We start from the raw sequence: 17,953 nt of genomic DNA on the forward strand, positions 1-17,953 counted from the left end.
TGCAAAGACAACACTACAAGCCACCACGATCTAATGCAAGGCAGAATATTGTAAAACATTAGAGGCAGGGGGAATGCTGCAACTCTAGCATATCACTTTCATTTCCCCTGTCAATCAGTTTAACAGACAGAGCAAGGACTTATTCATGCAAACATTGCTATGTACTTCATTAGATAAATGCTTACTTGTTTCATGTTGAGAGTTTGGGTTTATTTTCAGGGGTTTTCTTGGGTCGTGTTTTTTTTTTTGTTTGTTTGTTGTTTTTTTTTTTTTTGGGGGGGGGGCGGGGAGCGGAGCAGGGGTTGGTGGAGCAGGGGTTGGTGTCTTTTTCTCTTGTGTTTTCCCAACCAAGCCTTTCTAGCTCCTATGAATGACCTTGTCTGGTTCATAAACCACCCATGAAAGTAATATAATCAAGGAATGAACAGAGCTTTGAAAAATGTTCATGCGTGGGTATAAATGTGCACAAGCTCACACAAACAGGAACATTCATATTACTGCGTACACACTGTAGCTTCACCAGCTGCTATTTCAAATAGTACAGCAGCCATTATGAGAGTACATCTAATAGCACCCATGGGAACTACTGAATTTGATGTTTAATACAAAGCAGCTTGCTGAAAAATACGATCACTTCCTACTCTTTTTCCAAAAGGAAGAGAATGAAAATCGGAATCCTTAAGAGCTGTTTCCTGTATACTGACAGACTGAATGCTTATTAGAGCCCATACTACTCTTGCAAAAGAAGGAACTTTCAGTAAAATATGCAGATATTCTCACATAATATAGTGCAAATTCACAAGAAGAGGAACTAACTAGGTAGTAGATGCTTGAGGACATGGGTGCATTTTGAACAAATTAACCACATCTGTACAATTTTTGTCTCCTACCTGCCTGATCAAATCAACCGCTCATTCATCCATTCCCATGAGAGATGTTTTAACATTTCAAATCACTGAACAGCTTCATAGCACCTTTGCATCCAGAAAAGTTTCCACATGTTAAACATTTTCTTCAAGAGAGTACACAAAATAAAAACACATACTCTTTCTCCTGGGAACATAGCAAGATTTTTTAAAAATATTAACAAAAAAGGAACCCAAAACCAAACACAATTTAAGTGGTGTGACCTTACGGTCTCGTAGAATTAGATTACATTGAATGAAGTATAAAAACAAAAAGGAACCAGAATATTCTGGTTTGTAATCAAGAAAAAGATACTTTTTTTTTTTAGCTTTGCAGAAGCACAAGTTCCCATACTTTAAAATAACTTTTTTCTTTGTTACACAGTGATTAATCTCACTAAATATTAGAATATGATATATATATTTGTGTTTCATACTCCTCAGATCAAGAACAACTAAGGCACATGGGTTTTGAGTCATTAAGTTATGAAATACAGTTCAAATGGGATTTTAAAAGCAGAAACCCTTGTAACCCTCAAAATTAAGCCCTAAAATTTTTGAAGTTGTGAAGAGCTTTTAATACTCAAACCACCCCCGTCTCCAAACCAAAGCCAACACAAACTGAGGATTAGGCATGTTTTGAAGTTCAAATATGACAGACTGATTATATTGGTACAAGGAAAAAGCTCATTATTTTATTCTTACTGGGAACTTTCACCGTGAGAACCACGACCAAACCAGTACAACATTAAGGATTATCTCAATAATTCTTAATTCTTAACAATCCTTATTCCTAAAATTTCTGAAGCTATAGCCCTTTCAAGGGCCTTTTTTTACTGTCATATTAGTGCATCTCCCCATGTTTACAGATATTTCATTATAAAAATCTAGCCAACTTGTAGTTTTCTCAGAGAACAGGTGGTTACTACTGAGCTTTCACTGTTTTAATATCCAAACACAAAAATCCAAGGAAGCCTCACTGTAACTCAATTCCTAAAAAAATTTCATTATTTTCTGGGAGCACACCTTGAGTCTCCTTCCAAGTCCTCTGCAGATATGGGTGCACTTAATGTGTGAAGGCTAAACACAGTTCCAGCATTCTGCTGTGCCACTGCCTCCCCATAACACATGGTGTGACATCATTCTAGCATCACTACTTACATGAACATTCATTAGGAGATTTCCACAAGTTCCACAATCCTTTAAGAGATGACAGTTCAGGTGTGTATCCTTCTCTTTTGGCCCTTTTAAGTTCTGCTAATGACGATACGAATGTATGTGCATCTTTGTTCATTTTAGTCCATATTAGGCATGATGGCAGTTGTAATTCCACCTTTTAAAAGGATAATCTGTCCCAAACATTTTAATCTCGCCGTGTATTAACAATATAATAATACTCCATTTCATGTATATTTTCTAAAAGTTGATGGGTATAAAGGAAACTACTTTTTACAAAAAATGACCAAATAACTCTGATAAATTACTCAGAATTATCAGACCTTTGATTTCAAAAAACATTTATAACAAATCAGTGTCATACCATTTACCAGTACCAAATCAGTACTGAATAAGATGCATGGTGATACAAAGGAGGAATACAAATGTGCCTCAAAACACAAATACAATTCCATGACCTACCATCCTCAAAAGCACTAAAATGCTGATAGCTAAATGTCACAAGTTTCAAATAACAGAAGTTTTGTGGTTCTTTTTTCAGTGATCAGAAAACCTCCACTTGCCCTGCCATACTTCCCATTTGGCTAACTTCTGTGAGCTATCTGTTGAAGTTTCATTTCCCAGAGGCAGATGAAATACTTCTGTCTTTCAGCTCATAGTTCCTGTGCTATGTGAGGTTTTCATATTACCACATATTTCAGCTGCCAGAAGTCCCTTCTGTGTTCTGGAACACTTTCTTTACTAATTTCCCCTGTTTTTGTAGTAGCTTTTCCTCTCTCTCTCTCTCTCTCTCCATTTTTTTTTTAATTCTTTTTTATTTTTGCCTATGTAGGGTGTTTTTATTTCAAGGGAGAAAAAAAACAAAAAGAGACTAAAGCAAAGTATGCTTGATACTTCCATTTCAATAACTGAATTTTCTAAAATGAGAAAAAAGTTGGTTTTTTTTTTCACTTGACTACTGTATGAATATTATTTTTCCCTAGAAAGTTTATTCATTTGTTCATTCCTCCAGCTCTTTTTAAGAGCTGTTAATTAATGGGTAAGATAGAAACAGGTGTCTAGAGAATATATTGCAAACATACCACTTCTAGTGTCACTGTAAAGCTATTTCACTTTGCATGTGCCCAAGCCTCTGGTCTCTTCACAGCTCAGATGTCATAACCGGTTCCATAATGATTATTTCCTCTTAAATTAGACATGTGACTTATTTTGAAGGACTTAACTAAATTTGTACCTTTTAGTCAGTAACAGCTGATTTCATTTCTTGATGTCACAGAAAAGAGGATCATCTTTTCCTAAACAGTCCTTCCGATTCCTGTATCATGAGGGGCTTTTATCAGCCTCTTGTGTTCTCTTGATTATCTAGGGAAGTATCTACAATTATCTATTGCAATATGTGATTTACAGTGAAACATTTTTACAACAGGTTGACTTTCTTGTTGTTATTATTCAGATATCTTCTTGTGTAATAGGCTTGATGGCAGCTTTAACGTCCATGGAGAAGCTTTTTACTGCTGATAGTTGGTAGCAATGGCAATTAGCCAAGATATCTTGCCACTTTATACTGTGCCCAAGGATGTTACGCAACGTTAAAAGATCCATTATTCATTTAGCTGTCGTGTATAATTTCTTTCATATCAAGAGGAGAATCATGAATAAAGCACAGTATTTGATTTCCCTGTGCTGTCTGTGGTGGGTTGACCATGGTGGACACCAGATGCCCAGCAAAGCCACTCTATCACTCCCCCTCCTTAACTGGACAGCAGAAGAAAACTATAACAAACGGCTTGTGGGTTGAGATCGGGACAGGGAGAGATCACTCACCAGTTACCATCACAAGCAAAACAGACTTGACTTGGGGAAATTATTTTAATTTTTACCAATCAAATAAGAGTTGCATAATGAGAAATAAAACCAGATCTTAAAAACACCTTCCCCGCACCCTCCCGTCATCCCAGGCATAACTTAATTCCTGATTTCTCTACCTTTCCTCCCAGGCAGCACAGGGGGACAGGGAACAGGGGTTATGGTCAGTTCACCACACGTCGTTTCTGCTGCTCCTTGCTTCTCACACTCTTCCCCTGCTCCAGCACAGGTCCATTCCACTGAGCACAGTCCTTCAGGCACAGGCTGCTCCGGTGTGGGTCCCCTGTGGGGTCACAAGTCCTGCCAGCAAACCTGCTCCAGCCTGGGCTTCTCTCTCCGTGGGTCCACAGGTCCTGCCAGGAGCCTGCTCCAGCATGGGCTTCCCACAAGATCACAGCCTCCTTGGGGCATCACCTGCTCTGGCGTGGGGTCCTCCACAGGCTGCAGGTGGCTATCTGCTCCAGCGTTACCCTCCACGGGCTGAGGGGCACAGCCTGCCTCACCATGGGCTTCACCAGGGGCTGCAGGGGCATCTCTGCTGCAGTGCCTGGGGCACCTCCTGCCTCCTCCTGCAGTGATCTGGGTGTCTGCAGAGCTGCTGCTGTCACATATTCTTGCTCTTCTCTCTGGCTGCAATTGCCAGGGTTTCCCCCCCACCCCCCAAATACCTTATCCCAGATGTGCTACCACCGTTGCTGATGGGCTCGGACTTGGCCAGTAACAGGTCCATCTTGGAGCCGGCTGGCATTGGCTCTATTGGACACAGGGGAAGCTTCTAGCAGCTTCTCACAGAACCCACCCCTGTGAAACTTCAGCTTTCCTAAATGAAGTTAGTAATGCCTTTTAGCTGCAGTTAGCATTTAGAGACATAGTCAGATAGTCTTGGTCTGCCTTCCTAAAGGTAACAGAAAGGAGGCGCAGAGATAAACCACTACAGGGGAGACTGCAACAGTTAGTACCAAGTGAGCAGTTGGTTTTGCTCTTGTTCAGACTGTAGCAGGCTCTGTAGATAGCATATAAAACAATGAATGGAGATGTGAATTTGGGGAACACAAAGCAGATTAGGAAGACCAGCCTTTGCCGAGGGCCACTTCTAACATCCCTGTTCCTAAGACAGCTTTGAATATTTGGCCATCTATCATCCTATGACAGGTACTGTGTACCACAGAAATGGTCAAGCTATCATTTTTTCTAAATGAAAGATGACTTCAGTCCATCCTTTATGAAGAATGTATGCTCTAACAAGAATTGTCAAAAAATTCTCAGGAAATTACCATTTTATCAATCACTTGAGACCTTGCCTATCTGTAATTTACTTCTTATCCAACAGCCAAGTACATATTAATCCTTAAAAGTTAAATGCATTCTCAGATTTGTCTCTCTACCTAGCAATCTTCTTTGCAAGGCACTGAACCTGACTTTCAGATCAGGCACTGGCATTTCCCTTCAGAGCAGTTCTTTGAAGATCCTCTGTACAGCACCTGATGGCCACGTCTTTTTTTCTGCTACTCTGAAAGGGTGTCATAAGCGTCTCCATAAAAGATATATACCACAATCCTTGGCCAGATTCCTCTTCCCAGATGTGCTCCTCTTATGGTTTTAGACAACTAACCTTAATATGTTAATTTCTGCATTTATGGCCTAATTTAATCAACTTTGGCCATTAGTTCATTTGTCATTCATAAAAGAAAATGCATTGTGAGATACTCTTTCCCTTGAGAAAAACTCCTGCTGCTTCAGTTACTAATATGACTTTGGCACACAGTGGTTTCAAAGGACAACACATTCCTGCCTCCACTTTGTTCTGCATCTTCTGTTATTCTGTTTTGCGTCTTTCAAAAGTGTTAAGACCAAGTTGATAAAATAATTTTACATCTACCAATTAATACTATAGTTTTGTAATGCCAACAGCACCAACCAAAACATAGCTGTCAGAAAGAGGAACACCATGAGATGAGAATATACTTCTGGAATGAATTGCACTTACTGTTCCCATTCAGATCTTTTAACTCATAAATCCTGAAGTGGTTCTTTTGGCTTTTGCTCTGTTCTTGATAGCTGCCTGTGAAGTTCATCATCAGGAAAAAATGCAAATGAGACTTCAAGATACACATCACTTTTGACAAAGGGAGCTTAGTTTTCTCTTCCAAGTTACTCCCAAGACACTTCTGAGCAAAACACTGTGATTGAAGCTTCCATGATATCTTCCTCAGTGCACCTTTTTCAAATCCCATATTTGATTTGATGAGCTGAACTGATAATTTTTGCTTTGTCATCTTGATCAGTAACACCAACCTGGGCAGCAGACTGATTATTCATTTATTTATATTTGATAAATGAATCTCACTTTCCACAGTGGTAATGATATGTTTTCAGAGGGGCTGGGCTGCCTCCTTTCTTTCAGAAGCTGAATTAAAAGCAGGTTTAAACATTTTCAGTTTACCATTTCTAAGTAGCTCCAACATACTACAATTCTTCCTCTCATCTACTTGTCTTCACACTAGTGAAAAATAACATACACAATTTGGTCTTTAGACTCCAGACAGGTAAACAATTCCTAATCTTCCAGCTTCTACCGATCTTTATAATTTAGAGTGGGTTGCTTGCATATTTAATCAAAGCCAACTGTGTTTGCTGCAATATGTTCTCAAAACACGCAGATTCACTAGCATGTCTTAAGCACTCGTCACTTAGCCTGAATGAAAGTCCTCCAGTTTCCATATGAAATGCCTCTGGTCTACCTCCCTTGCAGTAACTGTACTCATAAAACAGCTTTCCCTGGCTTGGACAGGATACAATATCTGGTAGAGAGAGGTAAGACCTCCAAAATCCATTCCATTCCCTGGGTAATTACCAAAGATTTTAAAACCAGGGTCAAGAGGAAATCAGAACACTGCACAGGGCTTGCATAGGCTCAGCACAGATGACTCTTCTTGCAATGGCATGACAAAGTTTCTGCTTAACAGCCCTGACCCTTTACCTCTGGTGAAGATCCTTAAAAAGATGAAATAAGGTCAGAAGGATCTTTGTATGTAATGCTTGAAGGACATGGGGTAGGCGGAGGGAAAGTGGCACTAAGCCTTGTAAGCTAGGATGCCTGTCTCATGTGGAAGTGGAAAGATATTTTATGAACTCCTGGAGTCATTCAGATTCTAGCATGAAGTATCTCCTGTTTCCTGCTTATCTCCTGTACGTCCAGGAGCAATTGCCTCTCATATTCCCTCTTGTATGATCTTTATATTCTTGCCTCCCCCCATGTGAAATGATGGTTCTGGGCTTCCACTGATACTGCCTTCAAGACAGGCAGAGGCTCGTCCCAGCGAGCTTGCATGGGACCAGAGACCAGCCTTTGCCTCTGTGAGAAGGCTCAGTGTGAAGCCACAAGTCCTGTTCTTTCAAGAAACAGGAGCTATTGCCTTCACAGAGACAAGACAACATTAATCAGATAATCAATAACACAACAAACAGTGGCTCCTAATCCGCTGCTACGCACTGGTTGCTGTTAAGTTAAAGCTGTCAGGAGCCAGGAGTCATTAATCACACAGAAGCAGAGTGACTTAAAACAGCTGGCTGGCACACCCTTGCCTCTATATGTCAGGGGATGGCTCACGAGCCAGCCTGCCACTCAGCCACGATGTGCCACTGCTTGTAGAATAGAAAAAGCAGTGGCATAGCATCTTCCTCAGTTTGGACACTGGGTAGATACCACCCAACACTCATTTACAAGTATTACACACAGTTTAGTCTCAACAGTTTCTGGATGAAACACTGAACTCCACTGAAGCCCAGGAAATACTCATGTTCCAGAAGAATAGCAGCTGACAGAATTTGGATGAATATATTTGGAAGTGCCAAACCAGCCTTACAAAGTGACAGTATAGACTTAGAATAGAAAATATTTTGTCCCATGCAGGACAAAGCCACTATCTGCTTTTAGCCTTAGCACTGTTTGGTGAGGATACTCAGGGCATAGCAATGTAATTTGTGGTCTAAGGAAGGGAGCGATAGGGAAGATAAAGAGGTTAACCTTGAAAGTTTAATATATTAAAGAATACAAATCTCCCTCCTCAAGAAAACTGTTTGCAATAACTATATTTGGAACACATCCAACCTTGAAAATCAGCAGTATAAAGTCTCTGATATTTTAGCCATTGAAATAGAAATTCTATTATTTTATTTATTTTTAGAAAATTATTAAGGCTTCTGTTCATACAGTCAAAATTTTACCTCATCCCTTGCATCTCACGTCTCATATTTGTTGATTTAGGTCTTCATAGAAGTTAGGTGACAGAGAATTTGAGGCTGTGTTAATGCGGCAGCCTTTCTCCTCAAGGAGAAAGCATGGAAAATATTAAATAATTAACTGATTATTAATTACTTAATGTTAAATTACTTAATGTTAAAGAAAAAGGCTGCAAAGAGTTCATTCTGAAGGGAGTCAGGACTGCATTGCTACCCTAGTGAGTCTTCCTAAATTGCGTTTGCTTATTAAGGTGCAAGGTGCGTCCCAAAGCCTTGAGCCTCTCTGTAAGATGGCAGACATGCCACTGCACAGCCTGATAGCGGCAGTGAGTGGAGATAAACAGGGATAGCATTCTTTTTCCTAAGGAAGGCAGCAATGAGGCATACAGACAATTCTAACTCCACTCAAATATTAATGGCAACCCCAGTTAAAAAGCTTACCATTAACACTGAAGGAAGTTTTCAGTGGAAAAAAAAGAACTGACAGGATCTAGCACCATATTACATTTAGAAACACAGAAACTCCTTTGTTCTTGTTCCTGTCTGTTATGCTTTCTTTAAAGGTTTTCTTAAAAAAAAAAAAATAATCTTTTGAAAGCTCAGAAGATAAAGTCTCAGTGGGCAAATTAATATAGTATCCAGGAATTCAGTAGCAGTTCTTTCTAGACCTTACAGAGATTAAGGTACACAAGGTGCAATAGACTGTGGGATTTTGTAAAATCTCTAAGGTCAAACACATAAGAGAAGCTTCTTCTAAAGTGGTTAAGGTACACTATATACCATTAGAGCAAGACAACTTTAACTGATAGCGTTAAAAATAACTGTATTTTGATTCACAGCTAGTTCTGTATGGAAATAATTCTCTACAGTCATCTTTGAGCTAGGATACCAGCACTTGTTCCGTAACATACAGAAACCATTAAAAAGAACCATACAGATTATTTTTGCTATTGTCTGCACGCGTCACCATCAGGAGGATGTTGACAGCTCACTACAACATAAACACATTTTTCACTGATACCCTCTGCATGTCTGCAATTCATTGAGTAGCATTGACAATCGTTCACATATATGTCCACAGAAAATTTGAATTGGGAATCAACCCATCTGTATGTATTTTGTTCTGAATTCTCTATACAGTTTCTGTGTAATGCAGAAATAATCATAAATAGGATATAACAAATTTACCAAAATTAAATTTATACCTAGATAAAGTGCAGACAGAAGAGTATGTCTAACCAAGCAGTTGCACGCATGTACATTTCTTGTTGGAAATCTGGATGCTTGTGAAAAGGTAGGTAGCATCATTACATCTTGCACTATTGTTACCCCACCATCATACACAGGTCTTACTATTTTAGCACATTGCTTTGTTTATTTAATCTGTGTGCTTCAAGCTTCTTAATTCATACATTTATAAAATTGTTTCAAGGTTGCTAAGATATGCATATCTAGAAGCCATTTGTTTTTCAAGAGATGTATTTCTTTCTATAAAAACCCGGAAAAACTAATTCCCCAGCAATGCACAGCACTACACATTTAAATCCAAGTCATCTACTGCAGTAGATACACTGTACAATTTGTCCTTCAGCATATTTTAAACATAAAAATTCTAAGTTTACTTCCTTCCAGCATTCTACAAATTATAGTTCTGAAAACTAAAAAAAAAAAAAAAAAAAAACAAAAAAACACAAAACCAAAACACACCAAAAAACACAAGAAAGCTTCCTTAGAAGTGACTCATAGACAGAAAATGTATAGATTTTCAATTCAAAGCCAGCATAAAAAAAATTCCCCATGGTAATGTGATTGCGAATGCTAATTGCATTTCAGTAAATTGCTTTACATTCATCAAACAACAATCAATGGGAGACACTGCTATCTTCTTTTATTGTAGTGATGCAGTTCTCAGCTATATAGATAAGGTAGCATCAGATAGTTATAATCTTCCCCCTTGCTATTTTCAGGGGCTTATAACTTCAGAATAAAAAATTATGCTGAAATTTAGCAACTCAGCCCAAGAGCCTTTCTTTTTAATTGAAAAATGTGCTGAAGTATATATCTTGGAGAGATAAAGGAAGACCAAGACAAATATTCCAATTCAAATACCTAAACAAAACTAATTCAATCTATCATTAGGCAAGAACAAGTTATTCCAGTCTCTAAGTTTCAGAGGTGCTGCTCATCCAGAGCTCCTGTGAGAACAGTAGCCTTCTATTAAAAATATGCTTTTCTTTGTTTTACTTGGAGAGCAAGATCATGAAGTAAGCAATAGTGATTTGGAGGTTATATTTAGAGTTAGTGACCATGTCAGGTCATTAAGGTATGTTACATTTAGCAGCTCTTTGTGTACATGTATAGTGTTCATGTGCACATTTTTTAAAATTTGTCTATATATATAAATACACATATACATGCACACACATACGTATGTGCACATAAATAAAATAAAATAAAATAAATAAAATAAAACTGCAAACTCTATTTTTGTTTCTGAAAATTGTCTCAATTTCAAGGGTCTCTGTTGCCAATATTTCAGTCCACAGATTTCAAGAGATTGTGTGCTTCATTGTCTCCCAAGATGGAATAATTCACCAGATTTGTCACTCTTTCAAGTAAGAAAAAAAACCAATGGGATAGCATAACCCATAGAAAACTTGGCTGCATGAGCAAGCTTAAAACAATAGATAATCATGACATTTTTTTTTAAAAGTAGGGGGAAAGAGAGTTAAAAGGGATGGAAAATGAGCACACAAATACTCCCAGTTCTTTTCTCACACTTTTCCCGGAATAAGTCCTCATAGCTACTGCAATAATCAGAGAAGATAATAGTCCAAGGGAGTGTTTTTACTGCTTGAGGTACACACCACTGTAAAAACAGGGCAAGTGAAGCATTAATAGGGAAACTGGAGAGTCCAAGTATCTGTAAACACCACCAAAAAGAAATATTCTGGATGTCTCAGAGTGGTAAACGTGCAGGAAAGATTTAACTTACAAGATGTTTTGCTATTTCTTGGATCCCTAAGCCTCTCTTTGCCTCCTGAATAGTGAGCAGGCTACCTAGCAAAGCGCTGCTTTGGAGATGCAAGCGCACTGGACCATCTCTTTAGCTGTAGTGTCTCCTGCAGTTGAGCTAATGGTTCTATGTCATGGAAAACTGCCATGCCTGGTTTCCACCTGCTTTTTTGTCCGCACTCTCTTTCTTAAACCTCAACAAATTTTGTGGTTTGCTGAGGCATTTTTTATTTACTATTTTTTCATAAAGTGCTTTACTCTATATATCCATCCACCCTTAATTTTTGCTATGTTTCCTCAGGTAAATTTGCACTGGTTTTCCTTTGGGACCAGTACAGCCCAAAGGGTAGGGTAGCTCAACCATGAGTGGGAAGAAAGACTTCTTCCTTCTGGTGGCAGCCAGCCATTCCGTCAGCTGAGGAATGTGTCAGCTGGTGAAAGATCGGTGTCTCATGAAACCCTTCCATGAGAAGGGGTATTACACAGAGGTTATGTTACTCAGGAATGAGTCTCAAAACTCAGAGATGCTCTTCCAAATGTTATTTATGCTCAACAGATGAAGACACAGAAGCTCAAGGGGCAAACCAGCAACAGTAGTCAAGAAAGCCAATGCAAGCAATATAGGTTGGTACCTTGAATTCAGGGATGCTTTAGATCACCAATAAGTTGTAGGGCAGACAGTAACTTACAGTTATACACTTAAACAGTAAGAAATACTTAGCAGAGAAATGGTAGAAGAGTCAAAAATGCTAGAGGAAAGGAAAAAACCCAAAGAACCCAAACCCCAAAACCCCAGCTTCCAAGTTCAGAATTTTACAGAATCACAGAATGGTTTCAATTGGATGAGAACTTTAAAGATCATCTAATACAAATCCCCTGCCATGGGCAAGGACACCTTCCACTAAGATCAGGTTGTTCAAAGCCCCATCCAACATAACCTTGAACACTTCCAGTGATGGAGCATCCACAACTTCTCTGCGAAACCTTTTTCTGTGTTGTAAAACAGTTCTTCCTTGTGTCCAATCTCAATTTACCCTCTTTCAGTTTAAACCTGTTGTCCCTTGTGTTGTCACAACAGACCTTCATATAAACTCTATCTTTGCCTTTCTTATGAGCCCCCTATTATGTATTGAAAGGCTATTTATATATTGTTTTGTACATTCTTTAAGGAGCTTCTAAAATGAAAATTGCAAAGACCTAGAGTTTAAAGACCATATAATGCAGTTTGAGCACCCATTCTGCTCAAGATGGTACAACACATCTTAAATTGAACCACTGTGAGATTCTGAAAAGAAGTGGCCTTGCCCGTACCATTTTTATACTTCCTTCTCTCATCATTCCATGCCACTTTGTGTCCCAGTCTGATTTATGTTGCTAAATTAAAAGTAATAATAGTAATCTGGAAAACTCAAGTGTATGATTTTCTACGGTGTTAGTGAGTTGAATTGGACCCAGTAAAGCTGGTAGGTTCCAGAACAAACAAGGGGGAAGGACCACCAGGTGTAAGATTGAGGCAGTGGAACAGAGAAGCATCACCTATCTCCTCAGGTAGTTTTGAATTGTTAGATTAAATCAGTCTTAATGGGTAACATCCATTCTGGAATAGATTCATTGGGATTAACTACTTCCATAAGCAACCCAATTACAGTCCTAATTTAGCAAGACCTTTAAACAGCATGCATTTATTTGACTTGTATATACGATTAAAAACACACCCTTTAAAAATGAAATTTCTTTGTAATAATTTCTTTTAAAACATGGGTAGTTTTGGAAAATGAAAATTTACTATTTTCACTTATTTATGGTTAGTTTGTGGAGGCTGAATTTAAAACTGATAAGAAACTAGCATTAATGGGCAACAGTGGTAAGACACACTGTCTGCATTACTCCCTATAGTAAGAAATTTAATTTCTGTATATATAATTTTTTCTTCAGAATTTATGGTCCAGTATTTTAAAACTGCAGCTTCCACTGTTGGCTCTCTTCTTGCTCTGAATTTGATGACTTAAAATTTTATAACATGCTTTCTGTTAGCACGGACAATTAAAGATTCCCATCATTTCACTTCTGCACAACTGACGTTTCCAGTAAAATTAGTTATAAAACACAATATTCATATTAACATTTATCATCTTCTCAGATTTTGAAATATTATATAAAACCATAGGCAGTGCATTCCCTTAAAATTTAAAGGTGTGTTCCTGCTTTGCTCCTCGGGTCCCCACCAGGGAGCATCCCTACATACTTCTAAGACCAATTATGTGTTGGCATAAATGACTTTCAGATCTCAATGAACTAGCTAAAATGCAAAGTAGTTCAGTAACTTACTTTTTAAACCCCTTTTAAGCCCTTTGTGTGCATCAAAAGACTAATCTCCCCTTCTTCCACTGTGTCTGATAGGTACTATAGCTGCTGTTTAGTTATATTCAATGATTACAATCTAACAGAAATAAAATAGTAGTAATAATAGTACTACACCAATTCTCTAACCACATTTATAAGATGACCAGCAATAGCAATTTAGCACAATTTACAAAATCAGATGCTGCAAGAGTACAGTTGAATATACCTTGTAATGCACATTTCTCTATGGAAATTCTAATCCTGTCAGCTGAGAATTAGCTGTTTTCTAACTACACATTTGCACCATAAACTCTCACTTTAATTAAGAAAATAAAATACTCTGTCTCCCCCACCATTTATTTACTCATTTCCAAATGAGTTCTTCTGCACCTCAGCATTCACATTATTAAAACAGATGCACAATTCCCAAAACACAGATCTGAAATGACTTCCTGTGCATATCGTTGCAAAAAAAATAGTCTGGAAATCAGAATACTCAAACCAAACAAAAAGATTCGTATAACCTTAGTGCTAATCCAATATTTGAAATTACTAGATGCTAAGCATACTATCCCTTTACTCCAGCAAAATATTTAAGAGTATGCTGCACTTAAAGCATGCAAGTGCTCTCACTGAGGTTAATAGCATTCTAAAAATACTGCTAGTTACAGGCTGCAGTACTTAAACCTCATGCAAAACCCCTGCTGTCCACTGCAGGTCATTCATTTCCTACTACAACACTATGGGGACCCATTTACAAAAGCATGGTGGGCTGCTTAAAGCTGCAAAACTTCCTTTCTGCATCAGATATCTAGGCTTAACACTCTGACAGAATCCACTGCTCCATGTTACAGAGCATTATTTACAAATTCTGCTCTCACTGATAGGAAGAGAGGAGTTATTGAAGTGCAGCTGCAAGGAGGGTCCTGTAATGAACGTACCACAGACATTTTTTCTCATAGAACTGATTCAGTGAGAGCAGTACCACTAACTTTCCGCATCGCTTGTTTGCAATCCACTGGTTTGTGATCCTGGCTTCCACTGCTTTTCCTAAGGGCTTCCACGTGCATTCGAGGCAGTAAAGAACGACCAATTTCAGAACCATATGGCACAAATGAGGGTATAATCCCTCAGTTACGCCACAAGGAGAATTCCCTGCTTATAGGGTGACACGTCCGAGTGGGACGTCATAAGTGCACATGAACTGAAGGTGCAGAGGGTGTTCGTGCATGTTTATCTTCTTCTGTCCAGAGGTCCTTCACAGAGCTCAGAACACTGCAGGGAGAAGTTTACCAGCACATCTCATTTACTTCATCAGCCCGCCCAGATGAACCAGCTCAGCTAATTCTAAATTGTAGAGCTGTAAGGGTGGTAACAGTTAGGCATTCGGCATCACCTGGCAGTTGGGTAGTATTGCCTGCAGTGAACTCAGATGAATTTGGAAGACCGCACCTCTCCCTGTATTAATTTCAAAAGCTTTTTAGATGTGAAATGTGGCAAATCTGGGTAATTTAAAAGTTAGCTCCAACTGATACAGAGCATGGCCCTGGTCATCCCTCATATGAAAGGCTGGGACAGAAAAAACTCATTAAAAATAAGGCTAAATTTAAAGAAGAAACTATCTCCGTTAAAAAACAAGTAGGTATTGGCAGCCTAGATTTAGGCATTGTGCCAATGGCGACTACCCCAAGGCAAATACAATAGTTCAGATTTCTTTCGGCATGGACCTAGAGGTAGGAAGGAGGACCAAAACTGTCACAGCGATTGCCAGCTCTGGCACTGCTCGTACTGTTGTCATGCATGTGGGGCTGGCAGACAACTCCCTGCCACCAGCTGCTGCCAGAACTGGGAACCAGTCTAAGAAAGCTGCCAACAGGGCACGGGCCTTTATGGGGTATAACAACACCCAGTTCCTGGCATTTTCTCTGGATGTGTCATATGAATCCTTAATCTTTTGAACAAGCCCACATAAGTATATAGATATAAGTATACTGCAGATGCCAAGAACATATATATATTTGCTGTTTTCTTTTGGGGTTTGTGTGAAGCCCAGCTGGATAGCAACTATCCACCTCAATCTACCTTTGCTCCTTACACAGAGTATAATTTTTAAGCTATATAATCTTTAATATTTTTTTCTAAGCTACAGGACTGTGGTGGGTCAACCCTGGCTGGACACCAGGTGCCCAGCAAAGCCACTCTATCACTCCCCTTCCTCAACTGGACAGTGGAAAAAAACCATAACAAAAGGCTCGTTCGTTGAGATAAAGACAGGGGGAAATCATTCACCACTTACAGTCACGGACGAAACAGACTGGAGTTAGGGAAATTCGTTTAAATTTACCAATCAAATGAGAGTTGGATAATAAGGGATGAAACCAAATCTTAAAAACACCTCCCCCACCAGCCCTCCCTTCTTTCCAGGCTCAATCTCACTCCTGAGTTCCCTCCCTCCTCCCCTCCAGTAGTGCAGAGGGATGGGGAATGGGGGTTGGAGTCAGTTCATCACACTTTGTCACTGCTGCTTCTTCCCCCTCAGGGGAGGGCTCCTCACACTCTTCCCCTGCTCCAGCGTGGGGCCCCTCCCATGGGAGACAGTCCTCCATGAAGTTCTCTGTAGTGGATTTGCATGGCAAGATTTTGGTAGTAGATACAGGGATGGCATCTGTGAGAAGATGTCAGAAGCTTCCCCCATGTCCAACAGAGGCTCCAAAACAGACCTGCTGCTGGCAAAGGCTGAGCCCAAAAGCAATGGCGGTAGCGCCTCTGGAATAACATATTTAAGAAGGGGTAGGGGTTGGGATGGGGGTTTGGGAATCTGTGCCAGTGGAAAAAAAGAATGAGAATATGTAAGAGCAGCAACTCTGCAGACACCCAGATCACTGCAGGAGGAGGCAGGAGGTGCCCCAGGCACCAGAGCAGAGATGCCCCTGCAGCCCACGGTGAAGCCCATGGTGAGGCAGGCTGTGCCCCTCAGCCCGTGGAGGGTAACGCTGGAGCAGGTACCCACCTGCAGCCTGTGGAGAACTCCATGCTGGAGCAGCTGGATGCCCCAAGGAGGCTGTGATCTTGTGGGAAGCCCATGCTGGAGCAGGCTCCTGGCAGGACCTGTGGACCCACGGAGAGAGAAGCCCAGGCTGGAGCAGGTTTGCTGGCAGGACTTGTGACCCCACAGGGGACCCACACCGGAGCAGCCTGTGCCTGAAGGACTGTGCTCCGTGGAATGGACCTGTGCTGGAGCAGGGGAAGAGTGTGAGAAGCAAGGAGCAGCAGAAACGGCGTGTGGTGAACTGACCATAACCCCTGTTCCCTGTCCCCCTGTGCTGCCTGGGAGGAAAGGTAGAGAAATCAGGAATTAAGTTATGCCTGGGATGACGGGAGGGTGCGGGGAAGGTATTTTTCTCATTTTAATGGTAATAAACTAATTTACTCAGTTCGAGTCTGTTTTGCCCATTATGGTAATCAATGAGTGATCTCTCGCTGTCCTTATCATGACCCATGCACCTTTTGTTATATTTTCTTTCCCCTGTACAGTTGAGGAGGGGAGTGATAGAGTAGTTGTGGTGGGCACCTGGCATCTAGCCAGGGTCCACCCATCACATTCTCCAATGTGAATCCTTCCCATGAGCTGCAGTTCTTCATGAACTGATCCAGTGTGGGTCTCTTCCGTGGGGCACAGTCCTTCAGGCACAGGCTGCTCCGGTGTGGGTCCCCTGTGGGGTCACAAGTCCTGCCAGCAAACCTGCTCCAGCCTGGGCTTCTCTCTCCATGGGTCCACAGGTCCTGCCAGGAGCCTGCTCCAGCATGGGCTTCCCACAAGATCACAGCCTCCTTGGGGCATCCAGCTGCTCCAGCATGGAGTTCTCCACAGGCTGCAGGTGGGTACCTGCTCCAGCGTTACCCTCCATGGACTGGAGGGCACAGCCTGCCTCACCATGGGCTTCACCGTGGGCTGCAGGGGCATCTCTGCTCCAGTGCCTGGAGCACCTGCTGCCTCCTCCTGCACTGATCTGGGTGTCTGCAGAGGTACTGCTCTCACATATTCTCACTCCTGTCTTCTGCTGCAATTGCTGTTGCACAGGTGTTTCCTTCCCCCTACCCACCCCACCCATCTAAAATACACTATCCTAGAGGTGCTACCACCACCACTGATGGGCTCAGCCTTGGCCAGCGGTGGTTCCGTCTTAGAGCTGGCTGGCATTGGCTCCATCAGACACAGGTGAAACTTCTAGCAGTTTCTTACAGAAGCCACCCCTGTAGCCCACCCCCGCTAACAAAACCTGGCCACGCAAACCTAATACATGCATAGTTGCCCAGTTGAACTGAAGCATTTCTCTCACCTGCCATTAGCAAATATTTTTGGTAGCCATTCCTACCACTGTGCTGCTTGGTTCATATCTGGAGAA

General features: G+C 40.7%; 1 protein-coding gene and 1 long non-coding RNA gene across 3 annotated transcripts in view; both read right to left on the minus strand.

Moving 5' to 3' along the window:
• NKAIN2 (sodium/potassium transporting ATPase interacting 2) overlaps positions 1–17,953 on the minus strand; it is a 577,207-nt gene that overhangs the window by 411,871 nt on the left and 147,383 nt on the right. The gene's annotated exons all lie outside the window — the stretch shown is intronic.
• LOC308064849 overlaps positions 3,495–17,953 on the minus strand; it is a 139,885-nt gene continuing 125,426 nt past the window's right edge. The window contains exon 2 of the long non-coding RNA XR_013928569.1: positions 3,495–16,557. This is a non-coding gene — a long non-coding RNA (uncharacterized lncRNA). The remainder of the gene's footprint in view (positions 16,558–17,953) is intronic.

Source organism: Falco punctatus (genome assembly GCF_963210335.1).
Source record: "Falco punctatus genome assembly, chromosome: 5".
Lineage (NCBI taxonomy): Eukaryota > Metazoa > Chordata > Aves > Falconiformes > Falconidae > Falco > Falco punctatus.